General features: G+C 33.3%; 3 non-coding genes across 3 annotated transcripts; all 3 read left to right on the forward strand.

Annotated features, from left to right (window-relative positions):
- Positions 1-1,002: 1,002 nt before the first annotated feature.
- Positions 1,003-1,095, forward strand: TRNAI-UAU (transfer RNA isoleucine (anticodon UAU)). Its single transcript is given in 2 exon segments — positions 1,003-1,040; positions 1,060-1,095. It is a non-coding gene; the product is annotated as a tRNA-Ile (tRNA).
- A 2,894-nt stretch (positions 1,096-3,989) lies between these two features.
- Positions 3,990-4,082, forward strand: TRNAI-UAU (transfer RNA isoleucine (anticodon UAU)). The gene is given in 2 exon segments: positions 3,990-4,027; positions 4,047-4,082. It is a non-coding gene; the product is annotated as a tRNA-Ile (tRNA).
- Positions 4,083-4,469: 387 nt separating this feature from the next.
- Positions 4,470-4,542, forward strand: TRNAR-CCU (transfer RNA arginine (anticodon CCU)). Its single transcript has one exon. It is a non-coding gene; the product is annotated as a tRNA-Arg (tRNA).
- Positions 4,543-8,961: the final 4,419 nt, after the last annotated feature.

The following is an 8,961-nucleotide window of genomic DNA, read 5'->3' on the forward strand; positions in this document are numbered from 1 at the left end:
CAGTGGCCTAATGGATAAGCCAGGGTTTGTGGGTTCAAGTCCCATCTGGAGTGATAGGATTTATTTAATTAAAATAATTTTGAAGATGTTCCTTTTATTCTTGCTTCATTCTGCACAAATGGCTCCACCAGAAACTTTTATCTGCTTAATAATCCGGTACTGTTCAGCTTGCAAAATTATGGCCCAGTATCTAAAAGCAGACATTTATCATAATGACATTGTGGATTAGATTCCTGAAAAGTTTACTATCACCTGGGACAGTGGCTTAAAGTCCCATCTAGGATGCATGTTCCTTTGTTGCTCATTCTCATTCTAGAAGTTATGCTTTTTTTCAATGCAGGTGACTGTCTTAATGGTATTGCAGAAATTCCATATATACCAAAACATACCTATTAAGTTTTAATTGCAATTTAATATCAGAGTGGCTTCAAAATAACAATGTCTATTGCAATTGCTGATGGGTTTCTTGAAGTCAATTCATCCTTGTCATCAAAAGGGTAATTTTCTGCTTTTTATATTTCTTTGGACACTCACTTTACTGACAATATAGGTGCTACAGACCAAAAAATCAATGTTTACCTTTAAATATAGAGCACAAGTGAGATTTAACTTATTTTTAATTAAAGATACTGCACTTTTTGGTATTATAGTGTATATTTTCCCTATGCAACATTAAATTTACAAATATCTATAGCAAATAATATTTAAGATAAATAAACAGGAATTATTTTACAATTTTGATAATATTGAACTGAACAACAATGGCAAAAATTCATTGCAATATACACCTATGGATACATAAAACTGGGCAATAACACAAATGCACAATATAATTGATTACCTTATGATTAGAATATAACTTTTATTAGGTACTTTAGTATTGGGTGCAGTAGTTTAGTGGATTTAAAAAGTAACTAATTTAAAATTAATAAACCAAGTTAATTTACTTAGTCAACTCGATGCTAAAATCACTCAACTAAAAATAATGCAATTTGACCATGCGCTCCTGTGGCGCTATCGGTCAGCGCGCGGTACTTATAAGGCAGTGTCTGTTGAGCAATGCCGAGGTTGTGAGTTCAAGCCTCACCTGGAGCAAATGTAATTTTTTTACTAATGTCATCAGTTATTGATTATCATCTGCTACCTGAACATCCTGATATGAAGGCAGAAAAAAAACACAAACATGACTGTTTTTAAGGTACCAGTACACACAGCTGCTTTGGTTCATATGCACTGTAAACATTACTTTAGTTAGTCAACAAAATGGAATGCAAAAGACTACCTATTTATTGGTAAAAGAGTTGCATCAATCTGTTTTGCTGCAATGTAACATGAGGGTCCACACTATTTGGTCTGGTTAGTACAATCACATTTCATGCTGGGATTTGTAAAGCAAAGAACACAAATAAATGGCTTTCCTATATCGCAACAATTAATGATTATACTAATGAAAAACTCAGTTTCACACAAAGACGATACTAAGCCCCAGTGGCCTAATGGATAAGGCACTGGCCTCCTAAGCCAGGGATTGTGGCTTCAAGTCCCATCTTGGGTGATAGGATTTATTTCATTAAAATGATTTTGAAGATGTTCCTTTTATTCTTGCTTCATACTGCTCAAATGGCTCCACCAGAAACTTTTATCTGCTTAACAATCAGGTACTGTTCAGCTTGCAAAATTATGGCCCAGTATCTAAAAGCAGACATTCATCCTAATGACATTGTGGATTAGTTTCCTGAAAAGTTTACTATCACCTGGGACAGTGGCTTAAAGTCCCATCTAGGATGCATGTTCCTTTGTTGCTCATTCTCATTCTAGAAGTTATGCTTTTTTTCAATGCAGGTGACTGTCTTAATGGTATTGCAGAAAATTCATATATACCAAAACATACCTATTAAGTTTTAATTGCAATTTAATATCAGAGTGGCTACAAAATAACAATTTCTATTGCAATTGCTGATGGGTTTCTTGAAGTCCTTTCATCCATGTCATCAAAAGGGTAATTTTCTGCCTTTTATATTTCTTTGGACACTGACTTTATTGACAATTTAGGTGCTACAGACAAAAAAACAATGTTTACCTTTAAATATAGAGCACAAGTGAGATTTAACTTATTTTTATTTAAAGATACTGCATTTTTTGGTATTATAGTGTATATTTTCCCTATGCAACATTAAAGTTACATATATCTATACCAAATATTATTTAAGATAAATAAACAGGAATTATTTTACAATTTTGATAATATTGAACTGTACAACAATGGCATGAATTCATTGCAATATACACCTATGGATACATAAAACTGGGCAATAACACAAATGCACAATATAATTGATTACCTTATGATTAGAATATTACTTTTATTAGGTACTTTAGTATTGGGTGCAGTAGTTTAGTGGATTTAAAAAGTAACTAATTTAAAATTAATAAACCAAGTTAATTTACTTAGTCAACTCGATGCTAAAATCACTCAACTAAAAATAATGCACTTTGACCATGCGCTCCTGTGGCGCTATCGGTCAGCGCGCGGTGCTTATAAGGCAGTGTCTGTTGAGCAATGCCGAGGTTGTGAGTTCAAGCCTCACCTGGAGCAAATGTAATTTTTTTACTAATGTCATCAGTTATTGATTATCATCTGCTACCTGAACATCCTGATATGAAGGCAGAAAAAAAACACAAACATGACTGTTTTTAAGGTACCAGTACACACAGCTGCTTTGGTTCATATGCACTGTAAACATTACTTTAGTTAGTCAACAAAATGGAATGCAAAAGACTACCTATTTATTGGTAAAAGAGTTTCATCAACCTGTTTTGCTGCAATGTAACATGAGGGTCCACACTATTTGGTCTGGTTAGTACAATCACATTTCATGCTGGGATTTGTAAAGCAAAGAACACAAATAAATGGCTTTCCTATATCGCAACAATTAATGATTATACTAATGAAAAAATCAGTTTCACACAAAGATGTTACTAAGCCCCAGTGGCCTAATGGATAAGCCAGGGTTTGTGGGTTCAAGTCCCATCTGGAGTGATAGGATTTATTTAATTAAAATAATTTTGAAGATGTTCCTTTTATTCTTGCTTCATTCTGCACAAATGGCTCCACCAGAAACTTTTATCTGCTTAATAATCCGGTACTGTTCAGCTTGCAAAATTATGGCCCAGTATCTAAAAGCAGACATTTATCATAATGACATTGTGGATTAGATTCCTGAAAAGTTTACTATCACCTGGGACAGTGGCTTAAAGTCCCATCTAGGATGCATGTTCCTTTGTTGCTCATTCTCATTCTAGAAGTTATGCTTTTTTTCAATGCAGGTGACTGTCTTAATGGTATTGCAGAAATTCCATATATACCAAAACATACCTATTAAGTTTTAATTGCAATTTAATATCAGAGTGGCTTCAAAATAACAATGTCTATTGCAATTGCTGATGGGTTTCTTGAAGTCAATTCATCCTTGTCATCAAAAGGGTAATTTTCTGCTTTTTATATTTCTTTGGACACTCACTTTACTGACAATATAGGTGCTACAGACCAAAAAATCAATGTTTACCTTTAAATATAGAGCACAAGTGAGATTTAACTTATTTTTAATTAAAGATACTGCACTTTTTGGTATTATAGTGTATATTTTCCCTATGCAACATTAAATTTACAAATATCTATAGCAAATAATATTTAAGATAAATAAACAGGAATTATTTTACAATTTTGATAATATTGAACTGAACAACAATGGCAAAAATTCATTGCAATATACACCTATGGATACATAAAACTGGGCAATAACACAAATGCACAATATAATTGATTACCTTATGATTAGAATATAACTTTTATTAGGTACTTTAGTATTGGGTGCAGTAGTTTAGTGGATTTAAAAAGTAACTAATTTAAAATTAATAAACCAAGTTAATTTACTTAGTCAACTCGATGCTAAAATCACTCAACTAAAAATAATGCAATTTGACCATGCGCTCCTGTGGCGCTATCGGTCAGCGCGCGGTACTTATAAGGCAGTGTCTGTTGAGCAATGCCGAGGTTGTGAGTTCAAGCCTCACCTGGAGCAAATGTAATTTTTTTACTAATGTCATCAGTTATTGATTATCATCTGCTACCTGAACATCCTGATATGAAGGCAGAAAAAAAACACAAACATGACTGTTTTTAAGGTACCAGTACACACAGCTGCTTTGGTTCATATGCACTGTAAACATTACTTTAGTTAGTCAACAAAATGGAATGCAAAAGACTACCTATTTATTGGTAAAAGAGTTGCATCAATCTGTTTTGCTGCAATGTAACATGAGGGTCCACACTATTTGGTCTGGTTAGTACAATCACATTTCATGCTGGGATTTGTAAAGCAAAGAACACAAATAAATGGCTTTCCTATATCGCAACAATTAATTATTATACTAATGAAAAACTCAGTTTCACACAAAGACGATACTAAGCCCCAGTGGCCTAATGGATAAGGCACTGGCCTCCTAAGCCAGGGATTGTGGGTTCAAGTCCCATCTTGGGTGATAGGATTTATTTCATTAAAATGATTTTGAAGATGTTCCTTTTATTCTTGCTTCATACTGCTCAAATGGCTCCACCAGAAACTTTTATCTGCTTAACAATCAGGTACTGTTCAGCTTGCAAAATTATGGCCCAGTATCTAAAAGCAGACATTCATCCTAATGACATTGTGGATTAGTTTCCTGAAAAGTTTACTATCACCTGGGACAGTGGCTTAAAGTCCCATCTAGGATGCATGTTCCTTTGTTGCTCATTCTCATTCTAGAAGTTATGCTTTTTTTCAATGCAGGTGACTGTCTTAATGGTATTGCAGAAAATCCATATATACCAAAACATACCTATTAAGTTTTAATTACAATTTAATATCAGAGTGGCTACAAAATAACAATTTCTATTGCAATTGCTGATGGGTTTCTTGAAGTCCTTTCATCCATGTCATCAAAAGGGTAATTTTCTGCCTTTTATATTTCTTTGGACACTGACTTTACTGACAATTTAGGTGCTACAGACCAAAAAAACAATGTTTACCTTTAAATATAGAGCACAACTGAGATTTAACTTATTTTTAATTAAAGATACTGCACTTTTTGGTATTATAGTGTATATTTTCCCTATGCAACATTAAAGTTACATATATCTATACCAAATATTATTTAAGATAAATAAACAGGAATTATTTTACAATTTTGATAATATTGTACTGTACAACAATGGCATGAATTCATTGCAATATACACCTATGGATACATAAAACTGTTCAATAACACAAATGCACAATATAATTGATTACCTTATGATTAGAATATTACTTTTATTAGGTACTTTAGTATTGGGTGCAGTAGTTTAGTGGATTTAAAAAGTAACTAATTTAAAATTAATAAACCAAGTTAATTTACTTAGTCAACTCGATGCTAAAATCACTCAACTAAAAATAATGCACTTTGACCATGCGCTCCTGTGGCGCTATCGGTCAGCGCGCGGTACTTATAAGGCAGTGTCTGTTGAGCAATGCCGAGGTTGTGAGTTCAAGCCTCTCCTGGAGCAAATGTAATTTTTTTACTAATGTCATCAGTTATTGATTATCATCTGCTACCTGAACATCCTGATATGAAGGCAGAAAAAAAACACAAACATGACTGTTTTTAAGGTACCAGTACACACAGCTGCTTTGGTTCATATGCACTGTAAACATTACTTTAGTTAGTCAACAAAATGGAATGCAAAAGACTACCTATTTATTGGTAAAAGAGTTGCATCAATCTGTTTTGCTGCAATGTAACATGAGGGTCCACACTATTAGGTCTGGTTAGTACAATCACATTTCATGCTGGGATTTGTAAAGCAAAGAACACAAATAAATGGCTTTCCTATATCGCAACAATTAATGATTATACTAATGAAAAAATCAGTTTCACACAAAGATGTTACTAAGCCCCAGTGGCCTAATGGATAAGCCAGGGTTTGTGGGTTCAAGTCCCATCTGGAGTGATAGGATTTATTTAATTAAAATAATTTTGAAGATGTTCCTTTTATTCTTGCTTCATTCTGCACAAATGGCTCCACCAGAAACTTTTATCTGCTTAACAATCCGGTACTGTTCAGCTTGCAAAATTATGGCCCAGTATCTAAAAGCAGACATTTATCATAATGACATTGTGGATTAGATTCCTGAAAAGTTTACTATCACCTGGGACAGTGGCTTAAAGTCCCATCTAGGATGCATGTTCCTTTGTTGCTCATTCTCATTCTAGAAGTTATGCTTTTTTTCAATGCAGGTGACTGTCTTAATGGTATTGCAGAAATTCCATATATACCAAAACATACCTATTAAGTTTTAATTGCAATTTAATATCAGAGTGGCTTCAAAATAACAATGTCTATTGCAATTGCTGATGGGTTTCTTGAAGTCAATTCATCCTTGTCATCAAAAGGGTAATTTTCTGCTTTTTATATTTCTTTGGACACTCACTTTACTGACAATATAGGTGCTACAGACCAAAAAATCAATGTTTACCTTTAAATATAGAGCACAAGTGAGATTTAACTTATTTTTAATTAAAGATACTGCACTTTTTGGTATTATAGTGTATATTTTCCCTATGCAACATTAAAGTTACATATATCTATACCAAATATTATTTAAGATAAATAAACAGGAATTATTTTACAATTTTGATAATATTGTACTGTACAACAATGGCATGAATTCATTGCAATATACACCTATGGATACATAAAACTGTTCAATAACACAAATGCACAATATAATTGATTACCTTATGATTAGAATATTACTTTTATTAGGTACTTTAGTATTGGGTGCAGTAGTTTAGTGGATTTAAAAAGTAACTAATTTAAAATTAATAAACCAAGTTAATTTACTTAGTCAACTCGATGCTAAAATCACTCAACTAAAAATAATGCACTTTGACCATGCGCTCCTGTGGCGCTATCGGTCAGCGCGCGGTACTTATAAGGCAGTGTCTGTTGAGCAATGCCGAGGTTGTGAGTTCAAGCCTCTCCTGGAGCAAATGTAATTTTTTTACTAATGTCATCAGTTATTGATTATCATCTGCTACCTGAACATCCTGATATGAAGGCAGAAAAAAAACACAAACATGACTGTTTTTAAGGTACCAGTACACACAGCTGCTTTGGTTCATATGCACTGTAAACATTACTTTAGTTAGTCAACAAAATGGAATGCAAAAGACTACCTATTTATTGGTAAAAGAGTTGCATCAATCTGTTTTGCTGCAATGTAACATGAGGGTCCACACTATTAGGTCTGGTTAGTACAATCACATTTCATGCTGGGATTTGTAAAGCAAAGAACACAAATAAATGGCTTTCCTATATCGCAACAATTAATGATTATACTAATGAAAAAATCAGTTTCACACAAAGATGTTACTAAGCCCCAGTGGCCTAATGGATAAGCCAGGGTTTGTGGGTTCAAGTCCCATCTGGAGTGATAGGATTTATTTAATTAAAATAATTTTGAAGATGTTCCTTTTATTCTTGCTTCATTCTGCACAAATGGCTCCACCAGAAACTTTTATCTGCTTAACAATCCGGTACTGTTCAGCTTGCAAAATTATGGCCCAGTATCTAAAAGCAGACATTTATCATAATGACATTGTGGATTAGATTCCTGAAAAGTTTACTATCACCTGGGACAGTGGCTTAAAGTCCCATCTAGGATGCATGTTCCTTTGTTGCTCATTCTCATTCTAGAAGTTATGCTTTTTTTCAATGCAGGTGACTGTCTTAATGGTATTGCAGAAATTCCATATATACCAAAACATACCTATTAAGTTTTAATTGCAATTTAATATCAGAGTGGCTTCAAAATAACAATGTCTATTGCAATTGCTGATGGGTTTCTTGAAGTCAATTCATCCTTGTCATCAAAAGGGTAATTTTCTGCTTTTTATATTTCTTTGGACACTCACTTTACTGACAATATAGGTGCTACAGACCAAAAAATCAATGTTTACCTTTAAATATAGAGCACAAGTGAGATTTAACTTATTTTTAATTAAAGATACTGCACTTTTTGGTATTATAGTGTATATTTTCCCTATGCAACATTAAATTTACAAATATCTATAGCAAATAATATTTAAGATAAATAAACAGGAATTATTTTACAATTTTGATAATATTGAACTGTACAACAATGGCAAAAATTCATTGCAATATACACCTATGGATACATAAAACTGGGCAATAACACAAATGCACAATATAATTGATTACCTTATGATTAGAATATTACTTTTATTAGGTGCTTTAGTATTGGGTGCAGTAGTTTAGTGGATTTAAAAAGTAACTAATTTAAAATTAATAAACCAAGTTAATTTACTTAGTCAACTCGATGCTAAAATCACTCAACTAAAAATAATGCTCTTTGACCATGTGCTCCTGTGGGGCAATCGGTCTGCGCGCGGTACTTATAAGACAGTATCTGTTGAGCAATGCCGAGGTTGTGAGTGCAAGCCTCACCTGGAGCAAATGTAATTTTTTTTCTAATGTCATCAGTTAATGATTATCATCTGCTACCTGAACATCCTGATATGAAGGCAGAAAAAAACCCACAAACATGACTGTTTTTAAGGTACCAGTACAGACAGCTGCTTTGGTTCATATGCACTGTAAACATTACTTTAGTTAGTCAACAAAATGGAATGCAAAAGACTACCTCTTTATTGGTAAAAGAGTTGCATCAATCTGTTTTGCTGCAATGTAACATGAGGGTCCACACTATTAGGGCTGGATAGTACAATCACATTTCATGCTGGGATTTGTAAAGCAAAGAACACAAATAATCGGCTTTCCTATATCGCAACAATTAATGATTATACTAATGAAAAAATCAGTTTCACACAATGATATTACTAAGCCCCAGTGGCCTAATG

The sequence above is a fragment of the Taudactylus pleione genome, unplaced genomic scaffold (genome assembly GCF_031769625.1).
Source record: "Taudactylus pleione unplaced genomic scaffold, aTauple2 ptg000473l, whole genome shotgun sequence".
NCBI classification, from domain to species: domain Eukaryota; kingdom Metazoa; phylum Chordata; class Amphibia; order Anura; family Myobatrachidae; genus Taudactylus; species Taudactylus pleione.